Consider the following 17,117-nt stretch of genomic DNA (forward strand, 5'->3'; position numbering starts at 1 on the left):
AGAGAATGCGCCCTGGTCTCATTGGAAGGGATGGTAGTCCACCCAGACCTTCCTAGTCAATGTAAGGGAGTAATTATAGTGTTTGTGCTGAGTTTTTTTTTGTGTTCCTCGTGGGCGAGGAATTTTGTAGTGGGGGGGTAGTGTAGCGACCCTGGTATAGGCTGTTGAGGGTGTCACTCAGGGATCCCCCGTCTCTCTGCCAATCATGGAGCTGCACGGGCTGCTGTCTGAGGTGCGGGCCTGTGGTTGGGTGAGCAGACGGGGGAGGGCGGGAAGTGGGACGTGTACAATGTGTTACATAGGTGCTGTGTTAGAAGTCAGTGTCAGTGTGTGTGAGGTTGAGCCTCAAGCTATACCCAGCCGTAATCATCTGTGTAGAAGTCCGTTATTAAAGCCTAGTAACTGGAAGCTTGCCTCTCGACTCCTTCCTGTGAACGTTACAATACAAACAAAGAGTCGATATTTTTCCAAGACCATTTAGTGCTTCACATAATAAAATACACAACGGCTGTAGCCTGATTATGCTTTTGTGTGTTGTACAGTGTAGATGCTGCGGACAGACGGGTCTCAGTTGGTTTGGTGTCCTCTGCTTACTTTTAATACTTGTAAATACTACTTTTGGCCCGTAATTTCAATTCCCCATTTCAGCGCCAGAGAGAGGGGGGTGGATATATCCAGTCTCTGGTTGTGTTACGTTTTTTTGGGAGTGCTCTCATACTTGTTTGATTCTGAAATTGTATATATTTATATAAATATATGTGTGAATATGTCCGCATCTGTAGCCTTTTATTGTCTTATTATACCGCACTGTGAATGAATTAAGTCGTCATGAACACATCTGTCCATCAGACAGAGGGCTGCTGTGCCTCCTGTCATCATTAATGAACGTCTCTTTAAAATGACCGCTCAGAGGAGAGGGGTTCTCATTTCTCTAAGCGCCTGCTGCTTCCCCTCCTCTCTCCTCGGTTCCCCTCCTCAGTCCTCCGCTCGCATCTCCTGTGGACGGCACCAAGTCTCGAGGATAGGAGTCGAGGATAGGAGTCGAGGAGGGGAAATTTGAGTATTGAGAAACTTCTTGGGTGTACATTCACTCCGCAGCTGCATATAATCAGCTCATCACAGGCGTTCTCTTTAACCTATTACATTTCACCTCATTCTCCAGCAGCCAATCACCGTGCTGCAGCCCAACTATAAAATGGTTCTCCTCTCTCCTGCAGTCAGCTGTGATTTCAGGTGTTCATGAACCTTATCATTGGCATGTGTCAATAAATGTTCAAACTAAATTAAGTCTCTCCTGATTGAAACATCATGTGTTGAAATAAACAACTGCAGTTCAAAAATAAAAACTGAATTGCCTAATATTTTTGTTGTGGAATCAATTAATTTCTTTCTTTAAAGGCAAAAACATGAAAAAGCTAAGAAAAAAAACTATTGAATATAATGTATTTGGAGCAACTTCATTTATAAATAGTTGTCAACTTAAAAACGTGTGTTCACAATGATGGTAATTAAGTACATACAACTTAAAATTCCTTTTGAATCATACGGTAAAACAAGTTGGAACAACTTCATTTTTGGAGGAATCTACTTAAAAACTTGTATCCCGAATGAGGGTAATTAACATACAACTTAAAATTCCTTTTAAATCATGTGGTAAAACGAGTCGGAACAACTTAATCTTTTGAGTAATCAACTTCAAAACTTGTGTTTATGCTACCAATTATTAAGTGAGTGGTCATTAAAAACACCTCTGATTGTAGAAGAAAAGCCTTCTCCCCTAACTCAAATAACTTTGTTGCTTTAAGACAATTTCATTAGAAGTTGTCTTAACTCAATAAACATTGATGCAAACTGTTGAGTTGATTTTCTTTGTTGAGCCAAGGCATTTGTTTTTAGAGTGTGTATTGATGAACTATTTACAAGCCACTGTATTTGAAATTCTGTCAGCCAACAGTCATGACCTCCTTGGACATGAAGGCTCAATATCCGGCAAACCTTGGACAACAAAATGCAGTGTGCCCAGTGTTGGGAACTTATTTGAATATACTGTATGTAGCTAGCACTTTCTTACTGTTTCCCCTGATTGTCCGATTAAGTTGCTACATTTGTCATTAGTAGGCTCTAAAAGCTATGAGGCAAAACCATCAAATGTATGGTTGTCTTTGCAACATAGGCAACAACAACAACAACAACAACAACTCGGACATTTACTCTGTGAACAAAATAAATGCAGTGTATCTGAACTTAAAGTGGTAGAGCTCTGCAGTTGTAAAAGAGATAGCATTGAACAGAAGTGTGACAACATATACGGAGGTATGTGCATTTACTCTTCTAGGTATGAAGGAATTTAAAGACTTTAAAATGTTTGCATTAACAATTTTCATGTAAATGACGGTGATGAAAGTCTTACGCCTGAAGCCTAATTGTTTTGTGTTTTTGTACTCACAGGAAATGTGTTGAAGCTAACACCAAAAGTAAAGGTGATCAAAATCACCATGCACCAAATAATGCTTCAGTGAAAGAAGACAAAAGAGACAAAAGAGTTCTCATGAACTAAGTTCTCATGAACCTTTGTGGGAAAAGTACTTTTCCCACAAAGGTTCATGATAACTTAGTTCTTGACAGTCCCCAAGAAGTGACTGGGACTCAAACCATGAACCATCCGTTGACCCTCAAGATGAGCACAATGAAATGTAACGCCACAATTATAAACCATTTCTAAGGCACAAAGTGACCTAATGCTTTCTAGGAAAAAGACAGTCAGTAGCCTTTATTCATGTAGCCTCAACTCACAGACATGCTTCCAGCTGTCAGTCATCCTGTCCTGCAGACCCCGCCCCCTACTGAACTACAGGAGGCTGTTGGACACGTGATTAATTCAGTATGGCGGAGCCGCTGGCTCAATGATTTCTACAGTACCGAGTGACCGCTCGACGGGTCCTAAAACCCTTCCCTGTGGATGCTCTTGGATACCGGGAGAAAACCAGCCATTTGCGCCAAAAGGTGCTCAATTCAGGTAGTGTTTCTTTTCTGTCTTTGTAAAACAACTAGCCTTTACAGTCGTGTATTTAGCTTTAAGTTAAGAGAGAACCAGAAAGTGTGTTTATATGTTGAACGTCTCGCGCTTTCCCTCCTCGTAGTCTGACTGAGTTCTGTTATCCTGCTACACTTTACTTTTTTCTGCTTTTATCGTGATTTATAGTTAGCAGGAGGAAAGTGTTGCACAATACCGCCATTGTCGTTTAGTATTAGTAATTTGTAGTGAACTTAAAATACGGTCGCCTTTCCGAGTTGTGCAACAGTGTTACTCCGCCACTTTCGTGGCTACATTAAAGTAGGACTTTTAATTGCACAGTTAAGCTAGCTTTATTGTTTAAAACTCGTCTGAAACAGGCTGTCATATCGGAAAAGTGTTATTTTAATTATCAGCAGGACACTTTTTCAAATTCTTCACTTTCCAGTTGAGAGTTTTGCACGGCGGCATACCGTGTCATATTGTTTTCCTTCCATGTGTGAGGTTTAGTGTAAAGAGTTACCAGATGTAGTGGGGAGTTGTGTCACTTTAGCCTACAGACGTGTGTTTACCAGCAAGGTACGTCACACGTTAACAGGAACTGTTAGCCTGGTAGTGCAATAAACGTTGTCTCATAGCAATATCACGTTACTTCACATTTGCGAACACAGCCAGTACTTTTTTTGAGTGTGTAATTGGGAGAAGGCAGTGTGTGTAGCCTATGATGGAGGTTTGTGCTGAGGTTGAACCGCTGCTGCCACAGCGTTGGGTGTAAACTGGTGTCTGTATGAAGTGTAAACACAGAGAGGCAGCAGCAGGACGAGGCTGAAGGTAGTTTCCAGTAACTTAATGTTAAATGCTTTAAACTTTCTGTGTTTTTTTCCATTTTTTTGTCCTAGTCATAGCTAAAGTCTCAACATACTTTCAGAGTTTTGAGACTTTTTATTTTATTCATGAAAGCTAATACAGCCATTTACTGCTGTTCTTCATCCAGACAACCATATATAGGTCTATTAATAATCTTGATTTACATTTGTCAAAACCGGACTTCATAAAGAAGCTTTTGATTTAGTTTGGAGTTGTTGTTATATTTGATTAGTTTTACATAGCTTACGTGAAGCTATTATTGACCGAGGCCTGGTCTGATGTGGTCCAGATGAAAAGTAGTACATTTTATGACTCATACATTTTTTTCCAAAGATCTTCTTCCGTCTCTGGGTTTATCTAGTCAAGTTTAAACAAGTCCACGGTTGCGGTCGGATAATCCAAAAATCAGCTCCTAACGTCTAACCCTATCGTCTATTCCTTGACCTCTGAGTGAAACGTCACAGGGTTAAGGAATAGTGGATAGGATAATTCAAAAGTTAGGAGAAGAGACTGCGGTACTTTAGATAATCCGAATGCACTTTCACTATCCGACGTGTTTATGATGCGCCAGCAGACGTCATAAATGTGCGTCTGCTCCTGTGGGGAAACTACAGTTTTCTATACAGCGGACTACAACATGGATGTTTAATAAGAACGAGGGACTACTGTAAACTAATCTAGAGACTCTGTGCTCTGATGCTGTTGCTTTATGAACGTGGACAACAGAGAAACATATTCTTCATGACCAAAGTTGCAATTGAAATAAAAAAGGAAAGTGAAACGTGTGCTCCTCACCCTCTCCCTCCGGTCCACATTAATACAAATGATCCCAATACGTATGATTGTATGAACTATGAAAAGATCTTAAAATAAATACAAATGTATTTATTATTAACGTCCTAAACAGGGCTCTCGACTAACTTGTTTCCCCATCCTCCCGGAACCGTCCCGAAATACAATCCAAGCCGTCCCGAAATTAATGTGGACCGTCCCGAATTTTATTTGTTTCTACATTATCATTAGTTAAAATCATTCAATGTGACCTTTAACATAAATAAAACATCATACAAATCATTAGATGATAATTCATCAACCTTTTTATTTTAGTAAATCATTCAATCACATAAACAAAGGCCAAATATATTTAAACAAACACACAAACGAGAAAATTACTCTAATATTGAATCCAATCAAGCCCCATCCAATTATCAAAAAAAATCCAACACTGTGTCCTGAAGACAGAACCCAGAGTAACCACTAACCAGGATGACAGTCTGTAACACAGTCAGGAGACCTTTACGAACGGCCCGCCCCCTCGCACATAGACGGGACAGAGAGATCTCATCTGGATTGGAAAGCTCGAAAATACATCATAGACGCATGTTTTAGTCTTATTGCATATTAGAAACGGAGTTGGTGAAACTAAAACTGCGATATAATGTGTATGTAGCAATAATACATATGACATATATTTTTTAAATGTCTCCTGTACCGATAAAAAGTCTGATAACGTCGGAGCTTAACGTTACCACTGTCTTTAATAATTCCGGCCCGGGGCCCGTTTAATACCGGGGCTCGGTACCCATCCCTACATGGGGAGAGGCAGCATATTGCTAAGGACTAAATACGATGGAGGGTTCTCATCTCAGCCTTATTACTCATAGGGGATGAAGAGGAGTAAGTAAATAAAGAGGCCGGCGCTCCAGGGTCTGGTTCTGCTGTGCGTTTTTGTGATGTAACGGTAAAACATTTCAGAATTCCTCCACGGGATGCCATTGTCATTGTACATCACTCAACCCGCGAAATACACACACTTAGTACATAGCTAGACCCAGAGCCATATTATATTAATCTGGCTAGACCATAGAGAGCGTGAATTTGCGGACCAGGAATTCGCGGGCACAGCCAGCTGGGCGGCTGGCTGACAGCCAGCGGCACAGCAGTGGCTACATGTGTGTGTATTTCGCGGGTTGCTAAATGTTTTGTGCGTGTGTGTTTATGTTGACAAGGAAGTTTAATAACTGTGCTACACAAAACGTGCAGTCGGTTTCATTTTCATCGCCGTTTGTAGTAGAGTTAGCAGGATATTTTTATTTTAACTCTCGTCCCAAATTCGTCCCAAAATTATTTTTTATCCTCCCAGACACTATTTTTTTCGGCCCCGGGACGACGGGACGTCCTTAAGCTCGAGCCCTGGTCCTAAACATCTATCACTGTGGATATCACCATTCAAACATATTTTAAAAGTTGAACAAACCCCACACAGCTCAGTGAAATGTTGACTTTATTTGATCATTTCAGTGAAAACTAACGTTCATATTTCTCTTTTTGATTATAATACTGATGAACGTTCAAAACAAAGCACTTTGGCAACTTACCACATACGTTTTAAAATGCTTAATAAGCACCGTAACGTTCATGATATCATTTGTGTCCGTGAACGGCCGACTGTTGTGTGACGGCAAATGCCGCGGCTGCAAGACATTGTGGGGCAGCATTTTCTCCTTTCCTTTCGTCAAGGGAGGACCAGTGGTTCCGAAGCTAAAGGAGGTTATAAAGGAAGTTTGAAACCTCCTTTCCTATCATCTAGAGCAGTGGTACTCAACCTTGTCCTAATCAGGAGCCACATTGACGAAAAAATATTTTTGCAAGAGCCACAATCCAAAAACCCTCCTTTCCTCCCTGAAACCATTATGCATTTGAGAATATGGATAATAGTAATATGTTACTAAGGAATGAAAAGCATAATGTACAGTGCAATAACTGTGATTTATTATTTTCACTGCAACCACAAAACACACATTGCTGACTGCCCATAACAACAGATAGCAGACAGCATGTTTACTGATCATCACAGGATGCCTCTGTCGCTCTTTCACTCGTATTAGTGTGGAATACGTTTTTTTGAGCAGTTCGCTTCTGTTTGAGTCTCGCCAGCTTTTCCGCCCTCAACTCTCCATCTTTCGGAAAGTCGGTACTGAACTTCGGGTGTTTTGTGTCGTGATGGCGCTGCAAATTGGACCTTTTTAAATTGTGAAATGACGTTGTCACAAAGCAGGCAGATGCATTTTCCCGAACCGTTGGAGACGAAGAAAAACTCGAGTTCCCAGTCTTCTTTAAATGTTCGATATTTCTCTTCATATTTTCGTTTCCTATATTCCTTTACCATTTTTGCATAGTGCTGTAAGCTAGTTTTCCCAGTGTGACGGAGCAATTATCTCACGCACCTGCAATCAGAGCGTGAAACCTGAAATAATTTGTGATTGGTTGTTCAGAGGGATGGGGGGGCGGCTTAATAGACTGATGTGTGTGATGACTGATCTGTGACTTGTGAGTGATAATGAAATGTTGATGAATTCTGCTGACAATGTTTTTTTAAATTTATTTATTTTTTAAGTGGGACTTAAAAGAGCCGCAACTAGTCTTAAAAGAGCCGCATGCGGCTCGCGAGCCGCGGGTTGAGTATCACTGATCTAGAGAATTCGAACGGCACTTATCATGGCTGCCACTGAGGGACTTCCGGGTCATTTCACTCCGTTAGGAAGGTTCCTAAGCTAAATGGACTATTCGACTTCAGCCCACCTCTCTGGTATTTGAGGATTTCATTGATCCCAAATATGGAATGTATTGAACATGGTCTTGGGGTGGAAAGCCCTCCCCCTTTTTGTATTTCACCAAGATTTAACACATCTGTAGCTGTGTTTTGTGTCACTGGAGTCTACTTCTTTTTTTTTTTTAGTCTGACTGTTGTCTTGATGAAAAAAATCACAGCAAATAAAGCATTTGTTAATATAATTAATTAGGTTTCACTATTCAGGCATCGAGTCTTAAATAATGCAGAGGCTTTAATTTGGATGTCCAATACCCTTTCACAAGTGATGCAAAAACCTGCAAATTAAATCTTGTTCTCTCAGATTTCCTCCGAAGCGCTGCAAATTGGAAGCTAACTTTTGACTTTGTAGCTGGCCTGTGCCCAGGGGCGGCGGGTACTGTAGGCTAGGGAAGGCTAAGCCTTCCCAAATATTTGTGTCACTGCATCCTGGTAAAATAAAAATATAATGTATAATGTCTGTGTCTTTGACATTAGCGCTTCTATGCAGCCACCTGTGGCCTGTACTACGAAGCCAGTTCAACATACGTTTGAATAACAAACAAACTAACACAGGGCATGACATTAAGGATTTTGGGAGATGGCCCTATGGGCCATCTAAGCTAATTTACAGATGGCCCTGAGTCCAATAGAGATGGCCCTGGAAAATGCGCGCGGACGAAATGACACACGAAAGGTTTGGGGGACCTGCAGGTCTTAGATGCTGTCTGGTGCATTCTCTAGAATTATAAGATGAACCACCACAATATTATATTGTACAATTTCAATTTTATTCTTAATTTCACTTCTTCTTGTTTGTGTTTGCTGATGCAACGACTAATAGTCTTTAGAGAAAGTGTCAATGTCTGACTCGTCTATGTCTGACTCATCTGAGTCGTCAAGAGCTTCAGCCAAGCGCTTCTCGCCAGCAGCCACATTCTCTGCCTCAAGTCCGAGCTCGTCAGATATGGCCTCCTGGCGCACATTCTCCTCCTGCTCGGCATCCTGATCCATAAGAACCAGGTCTTCATAGAGGTCGTCCCGTATCTCCTGCTCCTGCTCCTTCTGCCACGGGTTGAAGCCAGGGCGACGAGCCCTATTTCCTGAGGTCCACCACTTCTCCACGGTTCCGGCAGCATCAAAGTTGTCCATTGAGGGGCCCTCAATGGAGGAAAACATCAGGCGGCTGAGCTGCTCAGTATCCAGACAGGAACGCCAGTTGTTCTTCACCCTCTTCATGCAGCTGAACCCCCGCTCACACACTGCAGTGTTTACTGCCAGAACAAGGTATATTTCAAACAGTATTGACAGCCCCTTATACTGTTTGGATCTCTCAGTGTCACACAGGATGCCAGAGAAGATCTGTGGCATTCGAAGTGTGCGGGCTGCTGCATAACCCTTGTAGAGGATGAACTCAGACTTCAGCATTTTAGTTGTAACACTGTGCTCGTCCATCAGGGGCTGATAATGCTCACATATATCAGCAAAGTCTTGTTTGCCATAGGCAGCCAGATCCTGTCTGTCAGAGGGCCACTGACTGGGGTTGAAGATGGACAATTTTGAAGGGACACTCCCTTTCTGGAGATCTAGGAATCTTTTCTCCAGGTGCTTGATGAGCACATCTGCAAACACATACAACATGTCAAATTATAATCCCTGTCTCTGGACCACCATAACAAATCATTTATATCATAACAAATGTGAAATTATATTCCTGTCTCTGGACCACCATCAACAAATTATCTATTAAAACATGTTATGCCCATATTTACTTATGAAGAAAATATTTACTTTTGAAGAAAAAATATTGAATATTTACTTTGAAGAAAATATTATTGGGCACATACCTATGACTTTCTTCCGGAGAAAGAGAATCTGCCCTTCGTTGACATACTTGAGTTTAGTCCCTCGGAAGAGGCCGGTTTCTGAGACTGCATCAATGACCTCCTGCATCCCCTCAGTTGGTTGGAACTGCAGGTCCACTAACTTCAGTGAGCATGTCTCCAGGGCTTCCACAGCATCACATACAGTCAGGCTGTCCTTCTGGAAGTTCAGTGACAACTCGGAGAGGGCTTCAAAAGTGTCACGCATGAAATAACTGAAAAGTACATTGTCATAGTCCATGAGGAAGGTGAGGATCCTGTACGCCCTTCCTCGCACCTTTGGGCTTGGCTTCGGTCTTCTCTCAGTGCTTATGAGATCCTGGAAGTAGGTCACGAATACCGCGTAGCTTTCGCACACAATCTGCAATAAAGATAGCAATTTTATATTTTCTATGCTGATGAGATTTCATTATCTATTAAATATTTGTTTAGACCTACCTTGTTGGCTTTGTGTATGTATGGGAGAAATCTCGCCCCAGCAAGGTTGGTTGGCTTCAGCACTTTCTCCTCCAAGGCCTCCGCTACCAAACGCAGCTCATGTTCAGCCACTTTTGGGCTGAACTTATAGTGCTTGTAAAGCCACTTAAGATTCTGATGAAGTGCCTTGAGCTTGTCAAGCTCCTTGAGGCTGTCAACGAGCCCCCTCTCAGCACGGTGGGCCACACAGTGAAGGGCAATGAGATATGCGATATCTTTGAGGAGGGCCTGGACACCATTGTCTTTCCCAAAGTTAACAGCAGCCCCATCTGCCCCGAACCCCACCAACCTCTTCTTCCAGTCGTCCACTCTACCCCGTGCAAATGCTGTTTTTTTAATTTAAAATAGCACATTTATTAAATGTCATCAGCAAACAATTATTATTTTTTTAAATAGATAATCACATGTCATCAGCAAAGAATATCTTACCTCCCATAATGAGTGCATATAGGCCTTTAGCATTGGCTCGCTTGACGTGCTAAAAAACACATTCTTTGGCCTCTTGGTGGAGTCTAGGTACCGTACGTACACGATTTCTTGTTCCAGGATCGCCTTGTCCGTTGCCCCATCTATCATGACTGAGAAGAATCGGGCACTCTTCACCTCAGCCAGAATAGGGTCATAAATGAACTGGTAGATGTCCACAAAAAAATCTAAAAGTAAAAATATCAATTAATTTAATACAGTTGCATGTGGCAGTTGTAACATTTTAAGGTGAAATAAATGCAAGAAGTACCGGTACCAGTAATTCTAAAAATTAGTTGTGAAGAAAAGATATTTACTTTTTGAAGAAAATATTTACCGTGCGCAGGCTTTGTCGTGGTGGTAACACAGGGGCATCTTGGCACCGGTCCTCCTGTTCAGGTCCACCAAGACAGGAAAATCTGTAAAGGGCCTCTCACTCTTGACCACAAAGTAGGCCACATGGAAAAGGTTGCTCATGCCAGCACGAAGTTCATCCTGCATCTTAGAGAGGCCACGCAGTATAGGGGCCACCACAGAATTCTCACCATCAATCTTTGCTTGGGAAGCTGCAGCACACATCTCATGCTTCTTGCTTGGATCATGACAATCCAGTAATGTTTTGCGGAACGTACTGTTGCCCTTGTACAGACTGCATGTCCTGAAATTAGGGAAAAATATACAATTTAAATAAGCAATGTGATTTTTGGGGGTTTGGGGCAAAAAAAATTCTAAGTCGAGACATGGACAAAAATTGTCCAGAACTCCCCCTGTACATAGTGGTGTTTGGGGCAAGAATATAGGATTTTTTTCTAAGTCAAGACCTGAAAATTAAAAGTACATATACAAAATTGCATAATTATATAATAATAATAAGTTCATACATACTTATCACTGATGGAAGGGAAATGTCTGCAAGGCTCACAGAACATTTCATTCTTCTCTTCGTCAAATCTCAGCCATGGAAACTGGTCCAGCCAAGCTGGGATGAATGCCCTTGCCCTCTCCTTCCCCTCATAGTATCTGGCCTTCTGAATTCTCTCTTCTTCTGACTGGGATTCTCTTTTTGATTCTCTTTTTTCGGGGGGGGCTGCAGCTCAGTCCCTCTTCTTTCCAGGTTGTTCACCTTGCTTTGGTGGACTAAGAAACATTGTAATACACTCTGACTTTAAATTATTTGATCATTATGTATTCAGCATCAGAATCCGTAACAAACTGAAATTCCCGCGAAAATGTGGTTGCATTCGATTCATTGTCCGGGTAGTATTCAGTTGCGCCACTTATGTGACAGACAAGAATAGTCAACTCTAATGTCTAACACGTAATGTGGAGAAAGAGATGTCCTGTATGGGTTGATTGTGCGTTGATCTGTTGGTAATGCCTCGGGGTTCCGCTGGGCATGTAAATACATGCATAATGCTGCGCTATACTTTGTGGCCTCATCCAGTTGCATAGCGACACTTATTGTTTAGGTGTCTTTTAATAAGCAGGTAGTCATATCATTAGCTAGAACTAGCTGGATCTGATCGATATGGACATAAACGCGAGTGAAGTCTAATCTGACGGGAGAGAGAAATCAGCTGCTGCTGACGAGTCGACACGCAGCTCTGCATGATCACATGCAGCGGTGAGCGGACAAAACACACACTTCAGGTTAGAATATCACATGTAGCTATTTTAATTACTTCTCAAACTACTTAAACTAGTTATAGATGTGTTTAGTTTTACTGTCGGGTCACTCATTACTGGATCCGCGAGCTGCATGATACTGGCATAATAGATTGCCCGATCGGGCAACCAGCAGGTGAGGCTTCATTGCCCGAGCTAAATGCTAGATGGCCCTGGGCCATCGGGCCATCCTTAATGTCGAGCCCTGTAACAACAAACTAACAAACGAGATCTCGCTATGCGGTCCTGCGATGCTGGTTATCAACTCGGTAAATCAAGCCAGGGATTCTCTCTCCAGCTGAGAGCGCGTTCACGTGAAAGGGGCGGGGTTAGCAACATTTGACCAATCAAAAACAGGGACAAGTGTACTGACAGCGCAGCGTCATACTTCATTAATGAAAAGTAAACTAATATTAGACAAATATGAGCTTTACACATCCATGACTTAAACATATAATCCAGGATACAAGCCACATAGTTGCACCTGCAAGGTGAATATAGAACAACTGGTTAAAAAATAAATAAACTACTGTTTGAAAGCGTAGAACAGTTTTATGATATCACTGCCCCATCTAAGACACGAGTGGATCTGACTTTAATTACATTTGAGTTGATTGTTTCGTCAACCTAATGTGTTGCTTAAAATAATACTTCTGCATACAGTATGTGACACTGAGTGTTGCACGGCCAGATACGGCTCGAGAAGCTGACTCAGATAAGGAAATATATGATATATTATATGATCGATGATCTGATTGATGATGTAACATGAATGATAAGTGCGACACGTCGGCGTCTTCTCTGCATACGGCAGTTTAAACTGTATTTCCTTTATCCTGTAATATGACTTGAGAGATTTAAACTCCGCACACTGAGTTGATCTCTGTTCTATAGATGCCGGAGGCGGGCAGCGTCAGGTAAAAAAAGTTATTTAGCCTTCCCAAACATGAGCCTCACGCGCCGCCTATGCCTGTGCCTCTGCCCTGCTAAGACTCCTTTAAGCCTTCACTAGTGTAAACTATCCCCTCAGCATTACAAGCTCTGGAGGACTGCTGTTTCACACTGGTAAACTCCAGGCCCCACAGGAGCAAGGTCACTGCAGCCTTGAAACAAAAAAAAGAATTGGCTCAGGGTGCTCCCCTTAAAAGGATGACTCTGCTGAGAGAGGAACCCGGATTGGAGCAGGGGTAAAACAGGATGTACTTCGTCCACATTGTGATATTTTATTTTCAGCTGAGCATCTCTTTTGTGATTACCACCTATATTTTTGTCATTTAACTGCTGGTGATATGACACATTTTAGTGTTTGAGAAAGGAGGGATTTAGTGTGATAATTAGTGTGCAAGGGTTCCCTAGACAAAAACAATACCATTGGGTTTTGAAATATAGTGGGACAAAACATCTGTACCAAACTAAACCTTTGGATACTTACAAGTTTTGTTCAGCAGGATATTCTCTACATACTTACCCGCCCTGACACACAAGCAGCGGTTTGATTGGCTAGAGCTTGTACTGGCATATGATTCGATTGGCTGACGCCTCGCCGAGGCGTCAAAAGTTGAACATTGCTCAACTTTTGCAGCGAGCCACGCCAGCTACGCTCCACGTCGCTTCCCACGATGCATTTCGGCTAAGAGTGACGTCACCCCATTCAAAGTGAATGGGGAAGCGTCAACGCACGCCGCTGTGTGGACGGGCCGTAAGACATTCACGACTGATGTATTTACCGGCGTATTTTATTTCGTAAAACAAAAGAATAAAACCAGAAAAGCTTAATTTTCAAGCTTAAAACATTAAAATACGGTTGACATTAATTTCATTTCCTGATTTTTGGACTCCACCACTCTATTTGATTATCTCTGGTTACTTCTGTCTTATTGTAGCTTTAAAAATGAATTAGGCATGATTGCCCCTTCTCTGCTTGTGGTTAAATAGATTGTAATGCAATTTAACCACAAGAAATGTTGCATGTTGTTACCGGTGTGACTAAAACCTTTTCTTATCACATTTGTAATAGTTTGAACAACTTGGTAACACAGATGTCACACATTGAAAACCTCAATGGATTCACGAATCCAAGGTACATGATTGCGTTGTGTTAATGTTGTGTTAATGTATTTCAGAGTGTGTTTTTGCCGTTATGACTTCAGCACTGTATATATAAGAAACGGTCAAGTTTGAATTTTGCTTGTTAGCACATTTATCGAACTAGTGGTCTTTTAATTATGTCTTTTAGGATTAAGAATTTGAGTATACAGATTAGGGCTGCACGATATTGAAAAAAACTGACATTGCGTTTTTTTGTTCCCCTGCGATATATATTGCGTTTTTTTTAACCTGTTAAGCCCCAAGGTCCCGGAGGGTACTTTCCTTTTTTTTCACGACACTGTGTCTCAGGGGATCTTAATATTTAAGAACCTATTAATGTGTTCTACCAGATTAACAGAAATAATCTCAGCTAATTGACGATACAAACCATTTTTACCAAAACAAAACACAAGTCTCATAAGAAGCATCTAAATGCTAACGGACTTTGGCACAGAACTCAAGATAAAAGTATCCTTATTACTTATCGTAGCTGCACATACAAGATATCCGATTAAAGCTGAGGTTCCACAGATTATTTAGGTATATAGTATCATCACTGAGTCATCCAACCTCGCGACAGGGGAAGCAAACACAGACATCATAACACATACCTTTTACAGAGCTTCTAGGGAGATCGTCTCACCGTAGCTGTCAATCTGATCAAAAGACGTGTTCAATGACGTTAAAACGAGAAAACGCGGCTGAATCGGTTAATCCATAGGTTTTTAACGTCTCTGTATAAAAAAATTATTTCATTTATAATCCATAATTATATATGGGGACTGAGACTGACTCGGATCAGGGTTTCCGTTAGCCGGTAATTACCAGTTTTTAGCTGGTAAAATTTATAAAAAACCGGTAAATTCAAAACCTGACGGTCAAAATGTCTGGTAATAATTAGGGAGGCTCCGATCGATCGGCCGCCGGTCATTATCGGCCAATATTCACTCTTAATAGTTTGATCGGTGCTCTCTATAAAGGCCGATCAGGAGAGCTGGATCTGATCGATATGGACATAAACGCGAGTGAAGTGTAACCGGAGCGAGAGAGAGATCAGATCAGCTGCTGAGTCTGACCGAGACACGCAGCTCTGCATAATCACCTGAAGCCCCGCCCTCTGTTTAGCGAGCTGCATGAGAAACTGACGTGCTGTCAGGAGAGAGAGAGGGGAAAAAAGAGGATCCGTTTCTCCCGTGTTATTATTCAAAGTTGATGTAAACTTCTGAATAATGTACGTTATCTACTACAAGTAGTTAGTTTGAATGTAATAATTATGTTGTTTGTTGTTTGTCGAATCATTTATTGAAAAATGAATCTGAATTTTTCGATCTGTTACGATTATAAACTGAAGCAATATAAAAATGAGCCCCGTGAACTGAGTTTTAAACTGAAGCATATCTGCTCATAGTCCGGTAATTACCTGCTAACGGAAACTCTGCTACACAACTATTATTATTATTATTATTGAAATATGACCGGTAAGTTTCAAATTAGTCCGGTAAAATAAATTCTGCCCGGACATTTGGCCGGCGAGAAAAAATCCTAGCGGAAACCCTGACTCGGATGTGATTGAGCATGTTTGATGTGTTAACACCAGCATACCGCACCGCTGTCGAACAACGGCGACACACCGTCCTCGTCCGATCCACAACTCGCACCCCACCATTGTTGTAGTCCACAGGGAACACAAAATGTTCCCACACACCTGATTTAAAAGAAGCAGGTGGGTCTTCTAGCTCCTGTGTGTTGTGTGAACTCGCCGTAGCTACTAACTTTTCTTCTTCATGTATTGTGTTCGTTTTGTTGTGTTTTGTTCTTGTTCTTCATTTGTTATTTACGGGCGGCTGGCTTTTAGGCACACTACCGCCCCTGGATTATATATAGTGTAATACTGCCCCGAGTGACAGACTTTTTTCCCACTCGTAAAAAAAGGCGTATTTGCCATGTGACTGCATGTGCCGAACCGTGATGTTCGAACCGTGACGTCCGAACTGCGACGGTACGGGACGAATACGGATACCGTTACACCCCTAGTGATAATATGATTTTGAATATTTCCGGTAGGGATGCTCCGATCGATCGACCGCCGATCGATATCGGCCGATACTCACTCTCTGCTGATCGATCGGTGCTTTCTAAAAATGCCGATCGTGAGAGCCAATCGCATGATGTAAAATGATGACGTAAAATACTAGGGATGCACGATTTTTTGAAACAGATACCGATAACTCCCTGCTTCTCAAGACCGATACCGATAATAAAAAATGTTTTACGCCACTAATTATTTTAACGCGATTAACGCATGTGTATTTTTTTCCTTGGCCGCCCCGTAGTTTCAGAGCGCATCGAGTTTAAAATACCATCTACAAGCTGATGCTGACAGCCCCGCTCCTGCCGCCCGCTTGTGGCAGACCACACTTACACGCTCAACGGCAGGCACCGACTGGCTATTGGGAGGACCGGGAGGGTGTGTGTATGTGTGGCCCGAGCGAGCGAGAGAGAGACCTTACGTGCATTGTTGTTGTTAGCATCTGGTGCTAGCTAGCTGCGTTAACGGATATAAGGAGCTGTTTAAATGAAAACAGAGGAGACATTTCGCCACAACTGCGCCGAGCACTTGACTTTATAATAATAATAATTCCTTACATTTATTTTACAATGACTCAAAGCGCTTTACATATACACACATTACATACATGCAATGGTCAGAAACTGTGGACAATACCCACAGGAGCAAATCCGGGTGAAGTGTCTTGCCCAAGGACACAACGGCCTGACGGAGTGGCGGCAGGAGCGGGTTTCGAACTGGAGGTCCCCAGCACTCCCCCTTGATCTGATGATCGGATGCACAGACCACTGCGCCACCCGTCCCGACTTTATGCAGGAAGCCAGACAGTGGGACATTGTACGAAAAGTCAGCACACTCAGCACGGATAGTGCGCAACATGATTGCAGCGTCCAGGCAGCTCCGGTTCGAGCATATGCCTTGAGTTGCACATAGCTCCAACGCGCGAGCACACACACACACACACACACACACACACACACACACACACACACACACACACAC

At 42.1% G+C, this 17,117-nt stretch overlaps 1 protein-coding gene across 7 annotated transcripts in view; it reads left to right on the forward strand.

Moving 5' to 3' along the window:
• The first annotated feature begins 2,899 nt into the window (after window positions 1-2,899).
• Window positions 2,900-17,117, forward strand: part of hdac4 (histone deacetylase 4) — a 203,751-nt gene continuing 189,533 nt past the window's right edge. For all 7 annotated transcript variants that reach the window (XM_034109649.2, XM_034109651.2, XM_034109652.2 and 4 more), the window contains exon 1: window positions 2,900-3,016. The gene's annotated coding sequence lies outside the window, so the exon portion shown is untranslated. The remainder of the gene's footprint in view (window positions 3,017-17,117) is intronic.

Source organism: Pseudochaenichthys georgianus, chromosome 21, assembly GCF_902827115.2.
Source record: "Pseudochaenichthys georgianus chromosome 21, fPseGeo1.2, whole genome shotgun sequence".
Classification (NCBI taxonomy): Eukaryota; Metazoa; Chordata; class Actinopteri; order Perciformes; family Channichthyidae; genus Pseudochaenichthys; species Pseudochaenichthys georgianus.